Source organism: Dioscorea cayenensis, unplaced genomic scaffold (genome assembly GCF_009730915.1).
Source record: "Dioscorea cayenensis subsp. rotundata cultivar TDr96_F1 unplaced genomic scaffold, TDr96_F1_v2_PseudoChromosome.rev07_lg8_w22 25.fasta BLBR01001676.1, whole genome shotgun sequence".
Classification (NCBI taxonomy): Eukaryota; Viridiplantae; Streptophyta; class Magnoliopsida; order Dioscoreales; family Dioscoreaceae; genus Dioscorea; species Dioscorea cayenensis.
Genome location: NW_024088067.1, coordinates 20,894 through 48,079, shown reverse-complemented (window position 1 = coordinate 48,079; position 27,186 = coordinate 20,894). Strand labels below are relative to the sequence as shown.

Here is a 27,186-nt window from a genome sequence, read left to right as displayed (position 1 = left end):
CCCTCTTCAATCTTGAGGTTCTAATCCTAATGGAGATCTCTATCCCACCAAGGCAACAAATCATGGAAACCAAATAACCACAAGATCAATAAGGCAAGCAAGCATTAAACAATCAAGAATGAAACTTAATCAAACTCCAATTAAATAGAAACACAAAGCAAATCCACACAAGATGAGAATCCTAGGGTTCAGAAGCCCAAATACCATCTAGGGTTTTCGTTCTCCATAGAGCAATATACAAAACACATCACCAATGAAGGAAAGTACATTAAAACCATAGAAATAAACCCCCTTATATATGAACTGATGGCCTTGATGGGGAGCTTCAACATCTTGAAGGACCCTCTCTGAAGCTCGGTTCACCGGTGGTTTCCTTGATGCTATGATTAAGGAGGAATCGATCAAAGTTGGTGACAAAACGCCTGCCAAGCTGTAAAGACCTTATCTCCAAACCCTAGCCGTCTCACCCCTCAAAAGCTACACAAAAGATTAGAAATAATAGGGCAAAATGGCTATTTATAGGTCTTAGACCGCGTCTGTCACGTGTCCCATGCGCTCAAGTGGATTTTCCACGCGGGTGCATGAACAGTAATTCTGCTACAGTACTTGCCTACAGTAAAATGCTACAGCATTTGTATTGATCTGATGTGCGAAGAAATGAATACCAGAGATGAATATGCAAGGGTAAAATAACAGAAGATCTCAATCAGTAAAATTCGGGTATTCGGGCAATGATCCCCCTAAGATTCAGCTATTAGGTACCAGACATGCAAAGTGTTTCTATGATGAGGAAGTTAAGTCGTGGAAATCCAAATATAATCGGATCCATCTCCAGATCACCTATACTAGCCCCTACAAGGTTCCGGTGGAGAAATCGCTTAATCTCAACACCTCACACCACATATGACCGCAAAGCACTCTAGGGATTCCGAAAAGTGTACCCGATTCCTAAAGAGTGATCCAACCCTAATTCCCAGCGAAGGATCCTAAGCCCCGATAAGGTCCAGGTGTAGAAATCGAGCAATCTCACGCCTCCCACCAAATATGGTTGCATAGAGTCTAGAGAATGGAGATAGAATACACTAATCGGGGGGAAAGAGGATACTTCACTATCTCATGAATCACCCTCTCAACTCTCTTCAATCTTCAGGTTCTAATCATAATGGAGATCTCTATCCCACTAAGGGAACAAATCATGCAAACCAAATAACCACAAAATCAATGATTGCTTCCCCACAAGTGTACGGGATCGCCAAGTAATACCTCATGTCAAGACACGAGGATCGTATTCCATGGGGCTAAGGATCTCCTATTACTCCTTCTTGAGCTATTATCTAGCCTAAGATCTCAAGTGATGGATTTTACTCTACTAAATGTAATTAAAGCTAAAACGATATTTGCCAACAAATTAGAGAGAACAAGCAATGAGCAAGCAAGAGAATCAATAAAATCCAAAGGCCTAAGGATGTGGATCCCCTTGAGGGGTTATCATGCAACATGGATGATGATATAAAGATGCAAGGGTAAAATGGACCATGAGATTCCAAGATTAGAACAACCCCAATTTCTCGGCGATTGAACCCTAATCCCATACGAACATAGATAGGAATTTCTCCCAAATCCATATCCCTACGATTGCATTAAGTCCCGAAATCTCACTTAGGGAGTAAACCTACTCTTCTTCGGATTAAACCTACATGGAGGGCTACCAAACACCCGATTTCTCGGTGATGATACAAGTATCCCCTTCTAATCCATTCATGATCTAATACATGCGAGCAAGTCACATCTACATGCATCACTCATAAAAGAACTACGGATTTCTTCTTAGTGTAGCACTTAGCATGAAAACAATGGATTAAATCTCAAAATTACCCAAACATGGAATTAACAAGTTATCATTCAACATACATGATAAAAACCCCCAAGGTTCACCAACACCCGGTGGCCTTGGGGGTCTAGTATGTCATCATCCCACAACAAGCAATACAAACAAGCAAAACATGAAACAAAAGCATAAATGACACTCCCTAGATGAAATGGTGGAGGAGGAGGTGAAGAATATCTTTGAATAACGCTTTTCCCCACCAAAGGGTGCCCAATGGCGCTTCCTCTAGCCATGGTCTCCTTCCTTCAAATCGTGGTAGATCTCCCTTGAATGAAGTTGCCTTCTTGCCTTGAGAGTCTTGGACCTTGGGGGTTGGATGATCTTCTAGCTTCCTTGTCCTTCTTCTCCTCCCCAAAGGTCGCCACAAGCCTCTCAAGTGTCTCCCAAAATATGCCCAACAAAAAGTCTAGCCAAAAAGTTTCTTTTTCTACCCTAAAAGTCGGGTATATATACCCTTGGGTCATACGGGTCGTATGGGGGTCGTATAGCACTTAAAAACCCTAGATTCGTGTTCTATATGGGGTGCATACGGCCTCCATATGGCCCCAGTATCTTTGGAGTAGTATGGATATCTGGAGGACACTCTGAGATCATTCATTTGCTCACGGTGCATATGGCCCTCGTACTAGGTAGTATGGGGGGTAGTATGAAAATTCTGTTTGGTTCTCTTTTTAGCCCAAATGATATCTTCTTGTTCTCCATGGCTTCCTTATGCCCTACAAAGCAAATAGTAGACTATTAAGCATAAAACAGGCATCAAACCTCACAAAATACATGCAAAGTGAATACGATATATATATGAAAACACCTGCATTTCAACACTTATCAAATATCCCCACATAGCGTTGCTTGTCCCCAAGCGAACAACTCATGAAAAACAAAGAGGCGAAAAGTGGCTAAATGCATTACCTCGGCATCCGACAAATATAAGATTCCTAAAAGCAATGGACAATGATACATAGATGTTGAGTCATAGTCGATAAGCATAATAAAAAAATATCTGTCTCACCCCTTATATATACGTATCGTGTAAGTGAATCTTATATCTCATTTGCCACTGATACGGTCTAGCCTAAGGACTTCAATCAATACGACTCTAGATGCTAATCACTCCACATACAAAAGAATCTTGTCTTAAACTACTAAGTGCTACTTCAATGGCCAAATAAGATCCTTCTAATTCAATACCTTGAAACTAAGTCCACTTTCTACTCAAAAACCATTGGTAGGTACTCAAAAAGATCACTAGGTTTTATTTTTCATTTCATCATTCATTTCTTTTTCTCGAGTCGACTAACATAGACTGCAAGAAAATTATTTTTGAAAATCTTTCAGAGGATGCACATCTTTGGTTAGGCACAAGAGCCACCCAACTACTCGATTCATGGTCCACATAAGCGCATTCATGCTTCAATAGCGGAGGAATCTTGACATAGACTCATTTGTTTTTTACATTTTACCCTAGATCACATCTTGAGTACACTACATGCCACAAAACTAGGATTAGCTCAACAAGACGTATAAGTTCTTAAGGGTCCATTGAAGGAAAGAACTTAGTGTTCTAAGGCCAAGTACTCAAAGTAGTGTGTTACGCAAACAAGAGAGTTAGAGAGTAGTCACATTGGCTATTCCAGGGGCATCGACAAAAAAAGTCGGTGCACATGACAATACTAGGGGGTAAAAGCGAGTTCAATAAAGCATAGAAACAAGTAACTCACATCAATCATTAGTCCAAGCTAAAAGAATCTTACAAGAATGAAGAAAGCCATCATAGGTAACACTAGCATGTAGCAAATGATCCTAATACATGAAAAACACCCATCCCCACACTTAGTGTTGTATATTGCCCTCAATGTACACTAATCATGAAAAACATGCAAGATGAAGCAATGCAAATAATAAAGGAGGGTGAAAACGAACTCCCCGGTTCAACTTGTGCTCGCCGTGAAGTATGACTTGACAAAAGGTGTGGTGAGCAATACATGTCTCGTCCGACCTCCATTGAGAACTAGGGAAGCTCACCAAATTCCCTCAATGCCCTGAGAGGCAAAAAGAGGACATCATCATTCCACAAAAATTTACAAATATGAGCACAAGGGAGAAACTAGGGAGTAGTTAACAAAACACCTAGATGAAAATAAAATAAAGTTCGACAACACAAGTCGGTAGGGCAAGACCCATGCCAACTTATCAAAATACAACAAAAACACAAACAAAGCGAACTAAAGTAAATGATAGGTGTCTATGCTCAAATAAGCTGTTACTCATCACAATCTGGTGCTGGTGGTGGTGGCATGGCAATAGAAGAAGTGGCCACAGTGTGCGAGGATGAACCATAATAGGAGGTGAGGAAACAATGAAGATCTGCCTCGAGCCAGCGCTGTCCCTCAATGATCTGGTGAAGCTGGCCATGAATCTCACTGCTGCTCTGGCCTGCAGCTTGAACCTCTCCCTTAATCCCCCTCGGGTCTCATGTCGAAGTCGGGGTAAAGATGTAGGCCGGGGGTAGGGAGGCGAGTGCGCCCTCGGGGGTCTAACTATGTGTGCTCATGTCATCGTGACTAGACTCACCCGGTGGCTTTCGGTGGCGTGTGGAGTGCGCCACGTGCGACCACCAAGCCTATCGCCTGTATGTGGGCCGGTTTGAGGAGTGTTGTACCTCCTACAACGGTCATGCCTCGTGTCTGCTCAAATAAACCCATGCCACGGATCAATCTAGTCACATAGGGCCCAATAAATATAGCTCCCAATCATGTATATGAGCTCCATTGAAGAAATGCATCGGCGACAAGGTGGCCAAGATGAGTAGGTCGCCGCTCGAAAATGCCATACATCGTGTAAATATCAGCTTGAGTGACAACCCCCTTGCTATCGGTCTGGCCCCAAATAGATCGAGCAATCAAAGCATGAATGAATCTGTGTGTCGGGTCAATCATGCGTGAGGCCTTTCGAGTTTGATCATCACCCGCCAAAGTTGCCCAATAGCGGGAAATCAAGCTTAAGATGTTTACCGGGCATGGAGTTGATAAACTCATCATCATAGATCCCCAAGTACTTGGCAAAGTCCAAGTGGTGCATAGTACCCTTCCGTCCAAAAGCTTGAAAATGGATGGTGATGATCTTCCTATTCCACATGGATTCTCCATCTTGTTGTGCCTCAAATGTACTCAAAACCTCCAAGGTTAACTGATGAAAGGTTGGCTCGTTTATGGCAAAAAAAGCTTTGTCCGAACAATTTTTTTGATAGCCATTCCCTTACTTGACTTGCAATCCCAACGTTCTCCACATGTCCCCAATCAAGGTAGAACAATGTTCCAAATGGTTTTTGTTTTTCAATCGATCATATCTCTCTCGATGATGGGATAACTTGAAGACGGGCTCATCGGGTGTAGAGGAGGGCCCGGTGGTTCTTGGGCGCTTGGAGGCGAGCCGTTTTGTGTTAGGCATCCCTACAATGAAGATAAACTTTGTTCAAGCTCATAGGGATGCAAGATAAAATCAAAATAAAATGCTAGAGATGGAGGAAGCAAATGAAAAAAATCGAAATTTTTTTGGGGTCATACGGCCGTATGGGGGGCGATATGGTCACTATTCATCTGACAAGAATCTCCCCTATATTCAAAGCATCGAAAACGTTTTTTTACATAAATTTGAAGGAAAAATTCATCCATGACATTCACATCATTCAAACCAAGCAAAAATGCTAAACAAATCCCACACAAAATCTCCAAGAATGCCCAATGAAATGAGAAAAGATAAAAACTAGGGCATAGAAAAAAAGCATACCGACGAAATCTTGAGAACACAAGCTTTTAAACTCGGGGAAAAACCACTAGATCGACGTCTCAAATGGATGAGAAGAAGATTTAGGGAGAAAAAAATGAGGAGATTTGGCCAAGAAATGAGTGAGAAAGAAGAGAAATTCGGTGGAAAAAGAGAGAAAAAAGAGAATGGAAGAAAGAGAGAAAAGAGGGTCATATAAGGGGCAGGCCCTCCCCATAAGGCCCCATATGGGGGCCGTATGGGCCGAGAGATACTCTCTCGGCTGAGCCTCCGAATCCATAACAGACGGGCCCGTATGGGGGCCGTCTGGGGACTCGTCTGAGATGGCACAGAGCCTCTGAATTGCTCTGTATTAATCTCAAACGACCCCCATACGGCCCAGTGTGGCTGTATACCTTTTAAAAGCATTCCACACTTCGAAAACCTGCTACAAATGATGTAAAAATGATATAGCAAGCTCGAAGACTTCTCCAAAAATGAATGAAATGAATGAAACGACGATCTAGCACATGAAATGCCACCTAAACATGAGTTTCTCAAGAAGTTGCACAAATACACAACAATTAAAATGATGATAACAATGTGCCAAGTGTGTGAGCATGAACTTATTCAAAAAACAAACAAACCTAAGAAATATGAAAATTGGAATGAACTAAGACCTAGAATATGAAAAATGTAAGATAACACCACCGAACACTTGGGTTGCCTCCCAAGAAGCGCTTGTTTAATGTCACGAGCCTGACTTTCCTCATTTCTTACCTCATGGGGGCTCAAAGAGTTTGAAACCACCCCGATTTCCTTTGTAGTGTTGCTTCTTCCTGGTAAATTTAGTGATAACATTGAAAAGACCTTGAATTGCTCATGAGTAGAGAGGGTTGAAAAATTTACCTTTCCTCCTCGAGATGTGGGATGATGAAGCTTGGTACCTTTCTTTTTTCTCCCATGAATCTCCCTCCACATCTTCTTGACAAATGACTCTTTTTTTCTCTTTTTTTCCCTAAGCATTAGTGCAGGGACATCCTCTCTTTTTGGTTGCTTCAAGTTATGAATTTGAGGATGTTGGTGAGGTTTCTCCTTGTTCTTCATTCTCCAACTCTCCCAAGTATTCATCCAAAGGATTTATAGAGAGCACCTCCTGCACACAATAAAAAAATCAATCTATCAGTTTCATCAATGAAGTAAAGTGTGTCATCATGATCTAAAGAATGTTTCATGGCAGCCGGCAAAGTGTACACCACTTCCTCTTCTCCGACTCTTAACGTTAACTTTCCTTCTTTCAAGTCAATCAAGGCACCCGAGGTGGTGAGGAATGGTCGGCCAAGAATTAGTGGTATCTCCACATCTTCATCTATGTCCATGATGACAAAATCCACGGGAAAAACAAATTTGTCCACTTGGACAATTACATCTTTAACAATCCCATGAGGCTTTCTTGTTGATTGATCCGCCAATTGTAAGGTCATCCTCATGGGCCTCAACTCATCCAAGCCAAGTTTCAAATACATGTTGTAGGGCATGACATTTATGCTAGCCCCCGAATCCGCTAGAGCATTTTCTTGGATCCCATCTTCAAGCATGCACGGGATAATGAAGCTTCTCGGATCTTTCAACTTTTATGGGAGTTTCCTTTCTAGGATAGCCGAGCAATTCCCCGTAAGCACAACCGTACCCTCTTCCTCCAACTTTCTCTTATTTGTAAGGAGCTCTTTTAAAAACTTGGCATATTTCAGCGTTTGAGTCAACACTTCAACTATCGGGATGTTCAAATGGAGTTGTTTGAAGATGTTCATGAATTTTTTGAAGTGAACATCCTCCTTCTCATGCTTCAATTTGGCTGGATAAGGGATTGGAGGTTTATACTCGGATGATTTTGTTGGTCCTTGTTGTTGGAACTTGTCATTTCTTCCCTGATTTTTGTCTTCACTGTTTTCTTCAACTAGCTTGGGGTCTTCCTCGGAGGCTACCCCACTTTTCTTGACACTTGGGTCAACCTTGACCCTTGTCTCCACTTGCCTCCCACTTCTAAGAGCAATGGCCTTTAAGTGCTCCCTTGGATTGTCTTCCATGTTGCTTGGAAGATAACCTAGAGGACGTTCAAAGTGTGCCTTCGCAAGTTCCCCCACTCGATCCTCAAGAGATTTCACAGAAGCTTGGAGGTTTCTTAAAACAGAACCTATCTCACTGAACTGTTCGGCGTGCTGAGTGAGTTGAGCATTCACCTTGCCAAATTGTGCGTCCATGCTATTGTTACTGAGCATGAACTTGGCAAGGACCTCTTCAGTAGATAACTTCCTCTCAAAGGCTGGTTGTCGAAATTGAGATCCTTGAGATGGTGTACCTCTTTGTTGTTGTTGGCCATGGTTCCATGAAAAATTTGGTTGGTTCTTCCACCCTGGATTGTAAGTTGAGCTATAAAGGTTCCCTTGATTTCGTTGCCCTCCAATGTAGTCAACATTCTTAATGGACGCAACTGAGGAGCTAGCAATTGGATATTGGGCTACATCATGCCCACCACCATAAGTGCTACAATTCATCACTAATTCTGACCTCGAACTACTGCCCATAAGAAGATCAAGCTTTCGAGTCAACACATCAACCTTCGCGGCCAAGACATCATTGCTACTAACTTCATAAAGCCCAGCAGTCTTTTGTGTAGATCCTCTTGAGGCCCAATGTGATTCATTGCTTGCCATAGACTCAAGTAATTGCTCGGCCTCATCAGGATACTTGTTGCTAAGGGAACCACCCGCTGCGGCATCAATGAGTTGGCGAGTAGCATAATTCAGCCCATTGTAAATGATTTGTACTCGCATCCATGAGGCAAAACCATGGTGGGGGCACCTTCTAACGAGATCCTTGAATCTCTCATTGGCTTCAAACAATGTTTCGGACTCCCCTTGTTTAAAGGCTGAAATTTCTTGCCTCAACTTCGCCACTTTGCTTGGCGGAAAGTATCTCCCAAGGAACTTCACAACCATATCCTTCCATGTTTTAATAGACCCCGAAGAAAATGATGTAAGCCAACGATAAGCTCTGTCTCTCAAACTGAATGGAAATAGTCTAAAACGGATCGCATCATCAGACACCCCATTAATCATGAATGTAGAGCAAATTTGGAGGAACCGGGAAAGGTGGTCATGTGCATCTTCATTTGCTAGACCATTGAATTGAACCAAGTTCTGGGCCATGCCGATTGTACTCACTTTAATTTCAAAGTTGTTGGATGCCACGGTCGGTGCTTGAACACTAAACTCTTCTCCCATGAATTGGGGTCTTTCCTATTCGGATAGAGTGCGTCGCTCTTCGGCCATGATTGAAGACTCTCTATCCTCAATTTCAAAGTTCTGCGTACCCGATCCTTCACCAACCTCTCTCAATCTCCGATGCAAAGTTCTTTTAATTTCAATATCCGGTGTAATCAATGTCGATGGATTTGAGCGTGTCATGCACGGTACCTTGCAAAACCGAGAAAGATGATAGAAAATTAAGATTAAAGGAAAAGAAAAATAACAATAAAAAAAATTGAGTAAAGAATGAAATGGCTAGAGTAATAATCTAAAAGTTTCCTAGAATTCCTTAAGTTCCGCGGCAACGGCGCCAAAAACTTGATTGCTTCCCCGCAAGTGTACGGGATCGCCAAGTAATACCTCGTGTGAAGACATGAGGATCATATTCCACGGGGCTAAGGATCTCCTATTACTCCTTCTTGAGCTATTATTAAGCCTAAAATCTCAAGCGATGGATTTTACTCTACTAAATGTAATTAAAGCTAAAATGATAATTGCCAACAAATTACAGAGAACAAGCAATGAGCAAGCAAGAGAATCAATGAAATGCAAAGGCTTATGGATGTGGATCCCCATGAGGGGTTATCATGCAACATGGATGATGATCTAAAGATGGAAGGGTAAAATGGACCATGAGATTCCAAGATTAGAACAACCCCAATTTCTCGGCGATTGAACCCTAATCCCATACGAACATAGATAGGAATTTCTCCCAAATCCATATCCCTACGATTGCATTAAGTACGAGGAAATCTCACTTAGGAGTAAACCTACTCTTCTTCGGATTAAACCTACATGAAGGGCTACCAAACACCTGATTTCTCGGCGTGATGATACAAGTATCCCCTTCTAATCCATTCATGATCTAATACATCCGAGAAAGTCACATCTACATGCATCACTCATAAAAGAGCTACGGATTTCTCCTTAGTGTAGCACTTAGCATGAAAACAATGGATTAAATCTCAAAATTACCCAAACATGGAATTAACAAGTTATCATCCAACATACATGATAAAACCCCCCAAGGTTCACCAACACCCGGTGGCCTTGGGGGTCTAGTGTGTGTCATCATCCCACAACGAGCAATACAAACAAGCAAAACATCAAACAAAAGCATAAATGACACTCCCTAGATGAAATAGTGGAGGAGGAGGTGAAGAATATGCCGAATGATGCTTTCCCTGCCAAAGGAGTGCCCAATGACGCTTCCTCTAGCCGCGGGTCTCCTTCCTTCAAATCGTGGTAGATCTCCCCATGAATGAAGTTGCCTTCTTGCCTTGAGAGTCTTGGACCTTGGGCTTGGATGATCTTCTAGCTTCCTTGCCCTTCTTCTCCTCCCCAAGGTCGCCACAAGCCTCTCAAGTGTCTCCCAAAATATGCCCAGCAAAAAGTCTAGCCAAAAAATTTCTTTTCTATCCTAAAAGTCAGTATATATAACCCCGGCTAATACGGGTCATATGGGGGTCGTATAGCACTCAAAAACTGTAGATTCGAGTTCCATACGGGGTACATACGGCCTCCATATGGCCCCATATACTGGGTAGTATGGAAATCTGGGTAGACACTCTGAATCATTCTGCTGCTACAGTGCATACAACCCTCATACTGGGTAGTATGGGGGTAGTATGAGATTACTATTTTCTTCTCTTTTCGCTCAAATGATATCTTCTTGTTCTCCATGACTTCCTTATGCCCTACAAAGCAAATAGTAGACGATTAAGCATAAAACGGGCATCAAACCTCATAAAATACATGCAAACTGAATACGATATATATATGAAAATACCTGCATTTAGACACTTCTCAATCAATAAGGCAAGCAAGCATTAAACAATCAAGAATGAAACTTAATCAAACTCAGATTAAATATAAACACAAAGCAAATCCACACAAGATGAGAATCATAGAGTTCAGAAGCCCAAATACCCTCTAGGGTTTTAGTTCTCCATGGAGCAACATACAAAACACACCATCAATGAATGAAAGTACATTACAATCATAGAAATAAACCCCTTTATATATGAACTGATGGCCTTGATGGAGAGCTTCGACGTCTTGAAGGACCCTCTCCGAAGCTAGGTTCACCGGTGGCTTCCTTGATGCTATGATGGAGGAGGAATCGATCAAAGTTGGTGACAAAACGCTTCCCAAGCTGCAATTTTCACAAAGAGATGGAACATGAAGATATGGCTGCCTTTGTGCTCTCCAACTAGTGAATTGACTTGAATCTTCTTGGAAGTTGGCACACATCTGCACGTTTATGAACTCCTCTCATGTCTTGGTCCTTGAATTGAACAAAAACTCCCACCATTGTGTCTTTATAGCCTATCTTTGCTTATTTTTTTACTCTTCAAGGCATTCACAACCTATATGCATAAAAGAACACCAAATACACAATATGAGACATAAACCATGGTAAAAATGATGCTCAATGCATGTAAAACATATATAGAAATATGTCTACTCAAGCACTTACCAAACTCCCCCACACTTTAGCCTTTGCTTGTCCTCAAGCAAAATTAAACATTAAACTCATGGAAAGAAAAGAGAAGGGGTTTGCCTTAGGTTTACCAAAAGAGTATAAGAATAAAATTCTAAAGTCATGAAGAGAATCAAACATTAGACAAAACAATCAATTCTCTAACAAACAATCCAATCAAAAATGAAAGTGATAAAATCTGAATGCGTGTGTGTGTGTGTGTGTGAAAAACTCAACTCATGTCAACACTATGTCCACTACTAAGCTCTTATTAACACGGGACTTATTTATAAACACAAATAATAGGTTGTAGCTTCACACAACCTCCAAGGTAGCCCTTTCCCAAGATGCCTCCCGAGTGGCTTTCACACTTTCGAGGTGGTAGCTCTTTCTACCAAGGATAGCAGTTTTCACACATCCCATGAGATAGCTCTTTCTCTCATTAGGGCATAACAAGTATCCGACTTATGAGAGTAGCTACATACATCATGGGTGGTAGCTCTTTCCACCCCCTATGTACAAACAACAAACAATTTCCAATTCTTTTTTGTTATTTTTATTTTTTTTCTTTCAAATTTTTCTGATTTTTTTAATTTTCCTGTGATTTTTTTTTCAAATACAATGAACTAGAGTCTTCATAGGTCTAATGAGTGAGAAAAATGCGCAAAGAGCAATCGGACAAATATATTCAACAAAATTGGATGAAAACTAGAGCATGATAAAATCTAATGTTTACAACCTCTAAAAACTAAGAATTAAACTCTTAACCCTAAGGTGAACCTTCATTGGCCACAAGAGCATGCTCATGAAAACACAAGTAAAAGTCATGTATAAGGTGAACCCTCCCCCACACTTAAGATGTACATTGCCCTCAATGTACGCATGCAAAGCACAATAACGATAGTATCAATGGGAGCAAAAATGTGTATGGGAATGCAATTAAAACAATACTCCCCTGAACTCCTCATCAACCGTTTGGTGAAGTCTAACTAATGGGCTTGTTGTATAGGTTACGAAGCTCACACGATCACGTGACAACGCACATGATCATGTTTATGACTAAAACACCATCAACATCACTCTCAAGGCCATCTGCACGTATACAAGGGGTTCAATGAAGCTCAATAAAGAAGAAAAGATGTGCGAGTTCTTATTAGTAAAACAAATGAAGCACAAAGATAACTAAAGTCTAAAACATAAAATAAAGAAAACTAAAAATGAAAAAAAAAGTAAAGAAAACTAAAGTCTCATGAGTGGGACGCTTCAAGCATCGACGTCGTTTTTGGTGTTGCCGGTGTGCCAAAAGAATGTTCTCATCCAAGGTTAACCGTATGAAATCAAAGCATTTCGGAACACGTTTTTCGGCCATTAGTGTTATACCTGCAAATAAAGCTTCTAAAGAAGTGAGTTAAGCATGAATTTGATGAGGACAGGGATTCACGAGGGCGTGGAGGGCAAGCCAAACTCTTTTCTAGCCTTATTGGACACTTTTCCAGCCCCCGCGGGCGTGTGGGAAAGCCACGCGGCCGCATTTGCGCGTTCTTGTCTCGGCCAGGCCATCCGCGCGGTCGCGTGGGCCATCAGCACGGGCGCGTAACACCAGGCCACTCGGCTGGCCAGCCCACATGGGCGCGTGGGCTGGTCGCGCGCCCGCATGGGGGCCCAGCCAGGCACCTGGCCAGCGCACAAGGGCACGTGGGCCAGCCATGCTCCCGCGTGGGCGCCCAACCATGGCCAAGAAGCCATGATTGGGCTCCAACGCTTCCAAATATTTTTTATCCATGCATTTTAGAGTGTTTCCACAAGATTTTCCATGAAAAACAACACTTATAAACCAATAAAAATTCATGGATTGGCAAAATAAGGGCATGGAGAAGATGGGAGAAGATGAAGTTTACCAGAGCAAATAGGTGAAGGAAACTTAATGAAGATGTCGGCAAAACACTCTTAAATCTCAAAGGAGTTGAAGAAACTTAGTTTTTGTGCTCAAAAGTTCGGATTCTTGAAGATGGAGAAGTGGGAAATGAAGGGTTATAGTGATGAAGATAATGAAAATTGACCCCTCATGTTCATATAAGCCACATGGGGGTATGGAAATTTCACACTCCCACGTTGGTACTGTACACGGCCGCGTGGAAATTCCACATGACCGCGTGAGCTGCAAAATTTCTGCAGACAGTCCACGCAAGGCTCCAAACTTCAAATTAACACTAATTCTTTAACTATTAACATGAATTTCACCCCAAACCATGCCACATATATGAAAACCAAATTAAAACATCAAAATTTTTCCTTGAAAACTCCAACACCGACAAAAATTCATCAAAGCACCCACTCATGAATTTATTACTGCAAAAATGAAAATCTAAGCTAAAAAACAATTAAAAACTTGGGTTGCCTCCTAAGAAGCGCTTGTTTTACGTCACTAAGCTTGACGTATCTCTTCATTACCTTATGGAGGCTTGGAAAGAGTGTGTTCCTCCTGACTAGACATTGCATAGCTAATACCTTTAAACCAAAAATCAACTTGCCGTGATGAAGTATTTGTTGGAGAGTCCAACTATCTTACTTTTGGCCTCCAAGGAAACAATTTGGGTTGGGAATTATCCAAGCTTGGCACAGGTGGGTCATTGGATGGCTTCAATCTCCTACCCACATCTTCCCTTCCCAAAATGTTATTCTTGCATTGTAAGAGTTGATCAATCCCAAAGAAAAATGCTTGCTCCATTACCTTGGGGTTTGCTTCTTCTTGTGTATTTTCAACTTGGACGGAACATGACACTAGCAAATCCCCTTGAAAATTTTCTTGCCCACAAGAACAATCTTCATTCATGCAATCCAAATTCTCAAAATGGTATTCATCTTCTTTCCTCTCATTTTCTACACCAATGTACTCAATTTGCCCACCTTCTTCAATGTTGCTCATGTCGTCATCATATCCCGGAGACACTTGCCTTGTTTGTTCAAATTCTTCTTTTTCCTTCGCAAGCATGTCCAAGATCTCTCCTAATTGATGCTCAATGTTTTTGATGGAGACCTCGTGACAACTTAATATGGCCTCAATATTTTGGAAACGGGCATCGGTTGTTTCAATAAATCTCGGTAACACTCTTTCCAACTGAAGTACATCCTCTTCAAGCTTCTCATCCATCTGAAATTCTTCTTGAGGTACTTCCCATTGTTGTCCATCAATACCCCATGAGAGATTTGGGTAGCTCCTTTGATTTAGATGATAGTTGATGCAATATGGATTGTGATGTTGATGAACATTGACAACTTGATCAAGTTTTCTAGTGAGGGCTTCAACCTGAAAATATAAGTCTAAAACTGGATTAGTCATCATTCAAGTTCCATGCAAGAAAAAGTAAATAAGGCAAAATAAAACAAAATAGAATAATGGAAGAAAATAGAATGAAATAAATGAAAAAAAAATAAAAACTGATAAGAATGATGGAAGAAAAGGAAAGTGTGGAATACAAAAATAAAATGAAAAATGGATAAATGGTTAGAGCAACAAAGTCCTAGCATTCCTAGTATCCTATTCCCTAGCAACGGTGCCAAAAACTTAACACGTCAGAATATGCATGTAAACCGCAAGGGTACGGGTGTCGAAGTAATAATTACCCGGTGAGTCGGGTAGTCGAATCCACAAGGAACAGGGCTACTAGTACTAACTTCTCCTCTACTCTCTAGCCTAATGATAATGGGATATTGTGGTGATCTAATGTGCAAAGAAATGAATACCGGAGACGAATACGCAAGGGTAAAATAAAGGAAGATCTCAATCAGTAAAATTGGGGTATTCAGGCAAAGATTCCCCTAGGATTCAAGTATTAGGTACCAGATATGCAAAGTGTTTCTATGATGTGTAAGTTAAGTCGTGGAAATCCAAATATAATCAGATTTATCTCCAGATCACCAATACTAGCCCCCTAGGAGGTCCCAGTGGAGAAATCGCTCAATCTCAACACCTCACACCACATATGACCGCAAAGCACTCTAGAAATTCCGAAAGGTGTAACCGATTCCTAAAGATTGATCCAACCCTAATTCCCGGCGAAGGATCCTAACCCCTGATAAGTGCTTGTGCGATAAGAATACGAAGTCTTTTTTCCTTGTGTTGAGCATTAATTTTCTCGGGTTTTAACGCTAATATGTGTGTATTTATGTTACTTTCATGCATGTAGGGTTGTGAGACTGATTATGAGAGAAAGAAGCCAATGTGGGCCATAATGCACCAATTTGGAGGAAATCTTTCTAAGGTTCAATCGCGAAGACATACGTCGGGTTTGAGATGTGGGAATGTGTGCCAACCTCCTCGTATTCGAGTTAGCACAACTATTTGGAGGGGCACAAGGGCAGTTACATTCAAGCATTCCGACTTGTGCATATAGAACAAGATCTCCACCGACATGTCCGTTATTGAAGAAGCAAAGCGATCCACAACGTAAACATATGCCCGTTTGCGTTACCTCAATGAAAGCATGGATTCGGGAGTATTTCGGGCCGGTACTGTAGTATGGTACTTTAGGAAAACTGTAGCAAAAATACTGTACCAGCACTGTCACACCCGCCCCTTCCACCGAGATAAATGTGGCACCCATCAGTTAAAAATCCATTTTAACTGGAAACCGACGCCCTCAAAAACCAAATCAGACTTACAAATCACAATTTACAGTTTTACACAAACTATAGGTTCAAATAAATAAATATAATAAACATAACTACTCAAATTTGCGTGTACAACCGCTACAAGATCACAACACCAATAACAAAAAAAAAAGAAAGAAAGGGGGGAACCCATTGCAGTCCTGGACTCAACCCTGACTAGCTCTATAGTCGAACAGTGATCTAATAAGGTCCTTCTCCAGCAATTACAACACATTTGGTTGGTCGATAGTGGCTCAATAATTTCAAATTATTAAATATAACGTACATAAAGCATCTAAAGATCAATTTCTCAAATAATTTTCCCAACTTTCACAAATACAAGTAATTTAGAAAAATACAACTTTAAATAGCTTTTTGAAAACATAAATTCAACAGAAATCAACATCAAATCGATTTTCTCAGAAAACACAAATTTTGTGAGAGACTGCCCTCATCACAATTCAAAAATAACATAAATCTCAAATTCAAAATAAAGCAATACCCAACACTCACCCAGCATAACATGGTCTAGAAAACTCTCTAAACCTTCGCCGTGGCCGGGGCTAGGTTTAGAGCCGTCAACGAACTCATGTCCTTAACGTTGACCCATCGGTTCATCGGTCGGTGACCCCGGCTACCCGATGAATATCCAGTCAAGCCTCTACGCTCCGACTTGAATTGGCCCTCATAGAAATCAACACTCAGGTCCACCACGCCACCTCTAAAGGCTGGCCCGTGGGGATCCACTACTGCAGTAGTCGGGCCTTAGCCCGTCACAGTCCAAACCATCAAGTAGATACAACAATAATACAATTGGTATAAATCATATCACAGGATCATTATCTAGGACAAGCATTCACATCTCGGAAATAAAAATTATTTTTGAGAAAGCCAATGCCAAAAGTATAACAATGAATAATACCAGTAAAGCCCAGATTCACGATACCATTCCTATACCAGGAATGAAAACCAATTCCACTAACAATGCCGATAAAACATTTTTAATATGCTCACATGGTTTCACAACTCATTCCAAATCAAAGCATCTATACCCATAAAAAATAAATACATGAATTGAATAATTAAATCATATATACGTGTATTTTCACTATTTAAAAATATGTATAATTATACAAAACTGATGTATCAATACGGTTATCATGGCACATCGACGACAAATAAATATACGTATATTCTAACAGTATACGCAATTAAACATAATAAAATGAAATAATTAAACCGTTATTTCCGAAATACTAGTCATTAAATAATTATTTCAAAATAATAATAATTAGATAATTATTTTTAAAATAATAATAATTGTCCAATAATTTAAATAATAGCTACTATCAACTCACCTGGACTCCCTTGGGTTTCTTGCTAGACCTGGAACTCCCTCCCAAGCCTAATAAACACCTAGCAGGATAACATAATAAAAATAAATAATTATGACAACTAAAAAAATAATTGAACCCAACAGAAAATACATGAAATCAATAACCGACTCTCTAATTACCTCACTCACTCCAATCGGTTCAAACCTGACCTTGCATAATCAAATTGGTCTCCAATTGCACTTAAGCCAACTCAATTTGGGGTAGACCATTCTGAACTAACCTGAACCAACCTCAACTCCACTGACCCAAACTCAAATTCATTGAACCAAACTCAATTTCGCTAAACCAGGTTTAATTAAACCAACCAGCCTTGAACCAACTCAATTCTTATACAAAATATATTGAACCAACTTGGTTTAGCCCCAAACCCTTAGCCCAACATCCAAACCAAACCCAAATCAACTTCAACCAATTTAATTCAACCAAACCATTCAAGTCCAACCACACTAAACTTGATTTGATCAAACCCAACTCAACCAAATCAAACCCTAACTCAATCAATTCAATTCAACTCAACCAAATCAATTCTATCTTGGTTTGATCCAACCAAATCAATTTGGCTAATCCCAACCAATTCCAATTCAACCCTCATCATTAACACCTTAATCATCATCATCAACAACTTAATTAACCAAAGCAAACCCTAATCTCGGTGATACAGTAGTGCTACAGTAAAACCGAAAATCTCATCATCCATTCAAGCTAGATTCATCATGAATACAAGGTTTTCCAAAACAAATTTCAAACTCTTATCATCTATAACAACATACCAAGTTTTTTCTACTCAAATCCATCATTTTCTTCATCAAATCAACGATATATATATACATGCATACATACATCCATGCCAAATACAACACAAAGAAAGGTCCTTACCAAGCCAAGCCATCACCCAGGCGAGCTCTCTCCGGCGATCTCCAATCCTCCACCTGAAATCTCCAATTTTTCTCCTCATTTCTTCATTTTTTTTCTCTCACGGGGTTACTGTAGCAAATGAAGGAAGAAGAAGATGAACAAAGCATCAAAATCTAGATTTTCTTCCAACTTAAGTTTTTAGCCGAAATTTACTTTTAGTCCCTCAAAATATAATTTCTTACAAAACAGTCCTAACAAACTCACAAATGGTCCCTAAATTATGAAATAGTATTCTCAAACGGTTCTTTCAAATTATCCAATGGTCGTGTATTATAACACAATATTTCAAAAAGATCCCTTCCATCTTACCTTTCAGTCCTTGGTTTCCAGAAACATTTCATATCAATCCTTTTTCTATTACTCTTTAACCCAAAAATGTTTTAAAACTTTTACATTTAAGTCATTAATTTTTCCACTTGGGGTTTCTCAACAAGATTGCTTTGTAGAAAAATTTTTACTACCACTATAGTAAGACCCTGAATATATTTTCCAACATTATCCACAGGTTCAGGGTATTACAAGCACTGTTCACTGCCAGCAGAGAAAATAGGAAAATAGAGAATCCACATAGACGTGTGGAAATTTCACACGCCCGTGTGAAAAATCAACCGGGGCGCTCACACGGGTGTGTGGATTCCCGATTCCAGCCCTTTAAATGCCGATTCGAGCCACCATTTCAGCATTCTTTTCTCCCTCTTTTCCCCAATTTGAGAGAGGGCGGCGGTGGCTAGGGTTTTGAGAGGCATTGGCTAAGGCTTTGGAGAGGTTCTACGGCTCCAACGTCGCGCGCCATTTGGAAGAAGGTTAGTGGGAGAGCTTTCGTCGGCACCGATCCGGCGAGATGTATCCTAGGCCGAACAAAGGAACCCTTGCGACGAGTAGAGGACTCTCCACAAGTCCATCGCCATGACTAACGAGGGGTTTTTCTATGGATGCTTTGTTTTTACATTCGATTTCATTGATTGTATCTAGCTCAATGGAGAGCTAAACCCCCTAGTGGGTACTTGGGTATTTGTGAACCCTAGGATGTATTCATTTCATTGAACCTCTTTATTATGCTTTCAATTAATTGATTTTTATTGTGAGTTCCAATCTTGGAGACATGATTGTATGAATGCTCCCCTAGAGTGACACTAGGGTTGAGAGTTCTTCTTGGCAACTCTTGTGAGTGAGTGACACACCATGAGAGTTAGACAAAGCTAGATTAGAGAGGGTTGAGAGGGTGAGTCGAGAGGTAGCGGAGCGCCCCCTTTCCCTTCCGATGTGATCTATCCTAACTCCACATTCCAAGAGTTCTTTGCGGCCATAGTAGAGTGAATGGTCTAAGGGATGACCTTCCGCTGGGGCTTACTTGCGAGTGCAACGGAGTGAAGCGTTGAAGTGATTTTAGCACCTATGCCTTAATTGTGGGTAGGGATCTTTCACCTAGGCCAAAGGGTTAGGTCTATACATAGGAATAGGGTTTATCATTTGGAATCCCTAGAGCTCATTGCAATTCTATGCTAGTGCGAGGTTGAGAGGTTATTCAATCTTTCCTCCGGGACATGTATAGAGTTAGGCATGGTTGACCCTAGATTTGGGATCATGTAATTAAGGATTTCAACGACTCATTATGGCATGAATTAGGAAGTATAATAGAGGGTTCTTGAACTTGAAATGATTGTCCTAAACTGATCGATATCCGGGTACCCCATCTTTATCGATTGCCTTACCTTCTCATTTATTTGTACCTTCTATCTTGTTGTTTTTATTTTCGTTATTTCATGTTTTGTCACACTTATCACTATTCATCTTCACATTAGTTAAGAAATAACTCAAGTGTTTTTATTCCCTACTCTCTATGGATATGATACCATTGCCTTACCTTCTCCTTTACTTGTTCTGTGGACCCCATCGTCTTAATTAATTTTAAATTACTTTTAGATAAGTTTATCTACTTATTTATATTTTAAAAGGAGACCCTTATCTTATCCCAACCTCCCGGATCTGATTTAGCGTTCCGTAACACCCGAGCGAGGATCCTCACGCGATATTTGTTTTGGTTTAAAAATTAAAGAAGAGTAGAAAACCGGAGGAAACCCTATCTCTTCTTGTGTCGTGTGGTGACCTTGGCGGCAGACTCTTGATATTTTGTTCCTCGTTGAATTTTGTGATGAAAGATCCAAGGTAGGTGCTTGAATTTTATTGTGGTTGTGAGATCTTACTTATTCTCATCCTTAGTTTCCACCCTATAGACTACCTTATGGAATTTGATATGTGTCACCAACCTTGTGTTTATTCATTCATTTATGCACATGCTTTATGTTTGTTAGGGCATCCTTCGAGTGCTTGATTTTGGATAATCTGATTTGGAGTCTTGGAGTTGTGAGACATTTAGGTAAGTATCCACATATAAATTATAATACGTATATAGACTTTTTGAAACTAGATAAATTTGTGAAAATCAATATTTAATTTATTTATTTTGTGATAATTAGGTTTCTGTATATTATTCAAATTATATTTATATAATTAATACAATTTTCGGAATTATTTTAAATTATTTAATATTCAAATTAATGAGATTCTTTAGAATTCCCATGTGTTGATTTAGTTAAATTTCGAATTTTCAAATAATTCTTTTAAAGCCTGATTCTTTTTACTTTTGAAATTTCATATGATTTATGACTGTTCAAAATTTTTGAATTTCGGATAATTATTTAAATTTCTGAATTTATGTGTTTAAAGTTCAGATTATGTATTTATTTATTTATTTTGAATTTAGGGTATTATTTAAATTTTTTATTAAAGAATGTTATTATTTTTATTATTATTTGTTCATATTTGTATTCCATTAATCGGTGTATTTTTGATATGACAAAAAAATGTGATCATATTCTTGTATTCTTGTACTTTGCTTATTTTGAATTTTGTTAATTCATCGTTTTGTGAACAAGGTACTTTGATATAGAAATTAGTCCCCAAATAACCTTGCAATAACCACATCCATTTGGGGGTTAAACACCCGACCCAGTGTCGACACGTATTTTGTTCTAGAAACTATAGTTTCCCACTGCTTGCCGTCGGTGCAAAATATCGGCCTTTGTTAATTTTGGCTCGGGTCACCGAGGGTAAAAATATAGCTTTTGTTTTGTCTCAGGTCACCGAGGGTAAATATATGAATTTTGTGATTTGTTTTGGGCAATAGTTGTTTGGGGGACCTATATGCTTAATTTTTGACATCTATGTTATGTGAATTAAACTTATGGTTGGTTTTTGCAAATTATTAAATTATGATTTTTGATAAGTGATCCCTATACTTTTAGTGGGTGCTTCTTGGGTCATCAAGCTCATAAATTTTATTGTTATTTTTTTCTTTCGGATCGGGGAGTAGAGGTCGTGACGGATAGCTTAGCGAGGATCGTTGGGTCACCGTCAATCTTCTTAGCATGTGATAAGTCCCGTTTGTTGTGGGCATAGTTTTTATTTGATTAAATTTGTAGCAACTGTGCAAGACATTTAGTTATTTCTTTTAGTGTTGAACTCCATTATTGTTTCTAGCCTTTAGTCTCTGTTAGATTTTTTTGTGATTTGTTGAGAACAGGTTTTGAGGCCTTACATGGCTACTGGGCCTCGGCTTGGTTGGTGTGTGGCCGTTTGTCAGCGCACTGAGCCTGGTGAGCCGGGTTCGGGGCGTGACAAATTTAGTGGTATCAGAGAGTTCTCAGTTAATCTTGATCTTAGTATTCCTGATAGACCTTCTGATTTAGACTGCTAGGACGACTTATGTGTTAGCTTTACATTCTCTAGAGTTAGTTAAACTTTTAGAGTCTTGTCTGATTTTGATTGGGTTTGCCTCGCAGAATGGCACCTCGTAGAGCTGCCAGTAGGAGTGTTGGAGAGTTGTTTGGGCGGGCATCGACTTCTGCAGATGCCTCCACTGAAGGAGGGACTGGAAGGGTTGATAGAGACGAAGCTATGATGGAGTTGGTTCGAGAAGTGGTAGGGATGGTGCGTGACCAGAGACAGCAACATGCAGCAGCACCACCCCCACCACCGCCGCCTCCTCCTGCTCGGCCTACTTCCCAGGAGCTCAAGGAGAAGACTATTATGGAATTCAAAAGATCGGGTCCGTTACCATTTGAGGGCACTACCAATCCTGATGATGTGGAGGTTTGGGTAGAAGAAATGGAGAAAGCTTTTGCAGTGATGAAGTGTAATGAAGAAGAAAAGCTTAGGTTCGGAGTTTACATGCTCAAGGGACCGGCAAACCACTGGTACAGAGGAGAACTTCGCATTCATGAGGGAAAGGAGTTTGAATCTTGGGAGCAGCTAAGGAAAGCCCTTTTCTGTAAATACTTACCAGAGACAAGATGGTGCAGTTTGAGAGAAAATTCATTAACTTGACGCAGGGGAGTATGTCTGTTGATGAGTATGAGATGGAATTCGACAGGCTTTCTAGGTATGCTCCGAAGTTGGTTGATGATGATCAAAGCAGGGCCCGACGCTTTGAGGGAGGCTTGCAGGCACATATTCGGAGGGGTTTAGCCGCTTTACACCTGACCAGCTATGCAGAGGTGGTAGGGCGCGCTAAGTCATTGGACACTGTTTGGGGTGACACCAGGGATCAAAGCAGAAGATTTCAGAAGAAGAGAGATAGAAGTTTTGACAACAAGGGAGACCGTAATACTGGGAATGGAGGAAGATCCAAGTCTGATGTGGGTCAGAATAAGTCTCAAACAGTGGGTGAGCCGCCAGCTCAGAGATCTCGAGGATTGCCACCTGCTTCTTCTCGTTCTGGCCAGAAGAAATGCTCTACTTGTGGTGGTGCGCATGACTCTAAGGATTGCAGGCGGGTTACAGGGGCATGTTACAGGTGTGGCAGTCTGGAGCACCATATTGCTGAGTGTCCACAGATGCAGTCTTTTGGAGCACAAAGATCCTCTACAGTTCAAAATTCTAGGCATGAACCAACACCTAAACCCCAGGGTTCTGTGGGTCAGCGTCCAGGAAAGGAGATGGTCAGTGAGCAACCCTCATCCTCAACTCAGCATAAAGTTGGAAGGCCGAAGACACAATGACGAGTTTATGCATTGACTCAGGAGGATGCTCATGCCTCAAATGCAGTGGTGTTAGGTATACTATCAGTTTATTCCACATATGCCTGTGTCTTATTTGATTCTGGAGCTACACATTCGTTTATCTCGTCTGCTTTTATTCGAAAGCATGTTTTGCCTGTTACTACTTTTGAGTATGATTTGTGTGTTGCTACCCCAGTGGGAGTTGATATTGTTCTTAGTAGAGCATGTGAGAACTGCCCCATTATTGTTGCCGTTCATGAGTTGCTAGCTCGTCTTCATGTTATGGGTATGACTGACTATGATATCATTTTGGGAATGGATTTTCTGTCTAGATTTCATGCTGTAGTTGATTGTTATGCAAAAAGGGTAGTGTTTAAAATCCCTGGTGAAGCTGAGTTCACCTTTCAGGGAAATGAGTCTGTGTCACCGCCTCGTGTGATTTCCGCTTTACAAGCTCGGAAATTACTCTTGGGTGGGTGCTCGGGGTTTCTTGCAACATTAGTGGAAGTTGAATCAGAAGGGCCAGTGTTAGAGGATATTCAGGTGGTCAGAGAGTTTTCTGATGTTTTCCCTGAGGATCTTCCTGGCTTGCCACCAGACAGAGAAGTGGATTTTGGTATTGATTTGATTCCGGGAGCGAGCCACATATCTAAGGCTCCTTACAGGATGGCACCTGCAGAACTTAAGGAGTTAAAGAAGCAACTTGAGGAACTACTTGAGAAGGGATTTATTCGCCCCAGTGTTTCTCCGTGGGGTGCTCCAGTTTTGTTCGTGAAGAAGAAGGATGGCAGTATGCGATTATGCATCGACTACCGAGAGTTGAACAAGGTGACAGTAAAGAATCGATATCCATTGCCTCGGATAGATGACCTTTTTGATCAATTGCAGGGTTCTCAGGTGTTTTCAAAAATTGATCTCAGGTCAGGATATCACCAGCTGAAGATCAAGGCAGGGGATGTGTCGAAGTCTGCATTTCGGACTCGTTATGGGCATTATGAGTTTCTTGTAATGCCTTTCGGGTTGACGAATGCCCCGGCTGTTTTTATGGATATGATGAATAGAACATTTAAACCTTTCTTGGATAGGTTCGTAGTGGTTTTTATTGATGATATTCTGGTATATTCGAAGAGTCGGGAAGAGCATGAAGAGCATTTGAGGATTGTGCTAGGCATCTTGAGAGAGAAGAAACTGTTTGTGAAATTCTCTAAGTGTGAGTTCTGGTTGGACAGGGTAGCTTTCGTTGGTCATGTGATAACTAAGGATGGGATTTCTGTTGATCCCAAGAAGATAGAAGCTGTTGTTGAGTGGAAGAAACCTACTAATGTGGCAGAGATTCGCAATTTCCTGGGGCTAGCCGGTTATTATAGATGGTTTGTGGAAGGGTTTTCAGTGTTGGCAGCACCATTGACCAAACTCACCAGGAAAGGAGCAAGTTTTCAGTGGTCAGATCAGTGTGAACAAAGTTTCCAAGAGTTGAAACACCGTTTGGTGTCTGCACCTATTCTCACACTTCCATCTCCTGGTGAAGGGTTTACCATTTATAGCGATGCTTGTAAAACTGGTCTTGGGTGTGTATTGATGCAGAATGGTCATGTGGTGGCTTATGCTTCTAGACAGTTGAAACCATTTGAGGTGAACTATCCTACTCATGATCTGGAGTTAGCTGCAGTGATTTTTGCCATGAAGATATGGAGGCATTACCTGTATGGGGAGACTTGTGAGGTGTTTACAGATCACAAGAGCCTTAAATACATTTTTACACAGAAGGAGCTGAATATGAGACAGAGGAGATGGTTGGAGTTATTGAAAAACTATGATTTGACCATCAGCTATCATCCTGGAAAGGCAAATGTGGTAGCTGATGCTCTTAGTAGGAAATCTTTTAGTAGTGTTGCTACATTAATCACCTCCCAGAAGCCTATCTTGGAGGATTTGAGACGAATGGACCTACAAGTGGTGTTAAAGGACACCGGCATGTATTTGGCAGGTTTAGTGGTGAGACCTACTCTATCTGAGAGGATTAAAGCAGCACAAGAAGTGGATGGTTATCTGCAGAAGATTCGGCAAGAAGTGGAAAGGGGCACCCAAGTTCAGTTTAGAATTCATGTAGATGGCTCAGTAAGATTTGGTGATCGGATTTGCGTTCCAAATAATTCAGAATTGAAAAAGGAAATCATGGAGGAATCTCATTATACCAGCTACTCAGTGCATCCTGGAAGCACCAAAATGTACAAGGATTTGAAGGATATCTTTTGGTGGAACAACATGAAGAGAGATGTCACACAGTTCGTGGCACAGTGCTTGACCTGTCAGCAGGTCAAGTTGGAGCATCAGAGGCCAGCGGGACTTCTGCACCCCCTTCCCATTCCTGAGTGGAAGTGGGAGAACATTACTATGGATTTTGTGTCTGGGTTTCCTCGAACCAGTAAAGGCTTCGATAGTGTGTGGGTGGTGGTGGACAGGCTAACCAAGTCTGCTCACTTCTTGGATGTCAGGACTGGTATGACTTTAGAGAAGTTAGCTGAGTTGTACATTGATCAGGTGATGAGACTTCATGGTGTTCCTGTTACTATTGTGTCTGATCGGGATACGCGGTTTGTGGCACACTTCTGGAGGAGTCTACATAAGGCCTTAGGAACCAAATTGACGTTCAACACAGCTTTTCATCCGCAAACTGATGGGCAGTTTGAGAGAACAATTCATATTCTGGAGGATATGCTTCGGGCTTGTATGCTTGATTTTGGGCCTTCTTGGGATCGACATTTGCCATTGATAGAGTTTTCTTATAATAACAGTTATCAGTCAAGTATTCAAATGGCTGCCTATGAGGCACTGTATGGCAGGAGATGTAGGTCACCTATTTGTTGGGATGATGTGGGAGAACGTAAATTGTTAGTGCCAGAGATTGTGCAGTTGACAGTGGAGAAAGTTCGTCTTATCAGAGATCGTCTGCGAGCAGCTCCGAGCAGGCAGAAAAGTTATGCAGATAATAGGAGAAGAAGCTTGGAGTTCCAGGTGGATGATCATGTGTTCTTAAGAGTAGCTCCCACTAAAGGAGTTATTCGTTTTGGTGTGAGAGGGAAGCTCAGCCCTCGGTTTATTGGTCCGTTTGAAGTCTTGGAACGCATTGGTGAGGTGGCATGTCGACTTGCATTACCACCTTCACTGTCTCGGGTACATGATGTGTTCCATGTTTCTATGCTGAAGAAGTTCGTTCCGAATCCTGACTATGTAATACAGTTTTCTAACTTTGAGCTTAGCAATGATTTGACGTATGAGGAGCGACCTATAAAGATTGTGGATTTTAAGGAGCAAACATTGAGAAGGTGGGTCATTTCTTATGTCAAGGTTCAATGGAGCAATCATTCAGAGCGTGAAGCAACTTGGGAGTTAGAGTTTGAGATAAAAGAGAGATATCCGTATCTTTATGATACTTCAGGTAAGAGTTTAGAGGACTAAACTCCTTTAAAGGAGAGAGGAGTTTGTGGACCCCATCCTCTTAATTAATTTTTAAATTACTTTTTAGATAAGTTTATCTACTTATTTATATTTTTAAAAAGGAGACCCTTATCTTATCCCGACCTCCCGGGATCGATTTATCGTTCAGTAACACCCGAGCGAGGATCCTCACGCGATATTTGTTTTGGTTTAAAAATTAAAGAAGAGTAGAAAACCGGAGGAAACCCTATCTCTTCTTGTGTCGTGTGGTGACCTTGGCGGCAGA

At 40.8% G+C, this 27,186-nt stretch overlaps 1 non-coding gene across 1 annotated transcript; it reads left to right on the top strand.

Annotated features, from left to right (window-relative positions):
- The first annotated feature begins 8,494 nt into the window (after positions 1 to 8,494).
- On the top strand, positions 8,495 to 8,601 carry LOC120256868. Its single transcript, XR_005535446.1, has one exon. It is a non-coding gene; the product is annotated as a small nucleolar RNA R71 (small nucleolar RNA).
- The last annotated feature ends 18,585 nt before the right edge of the window (positions 8,602 to 27,186 follow it).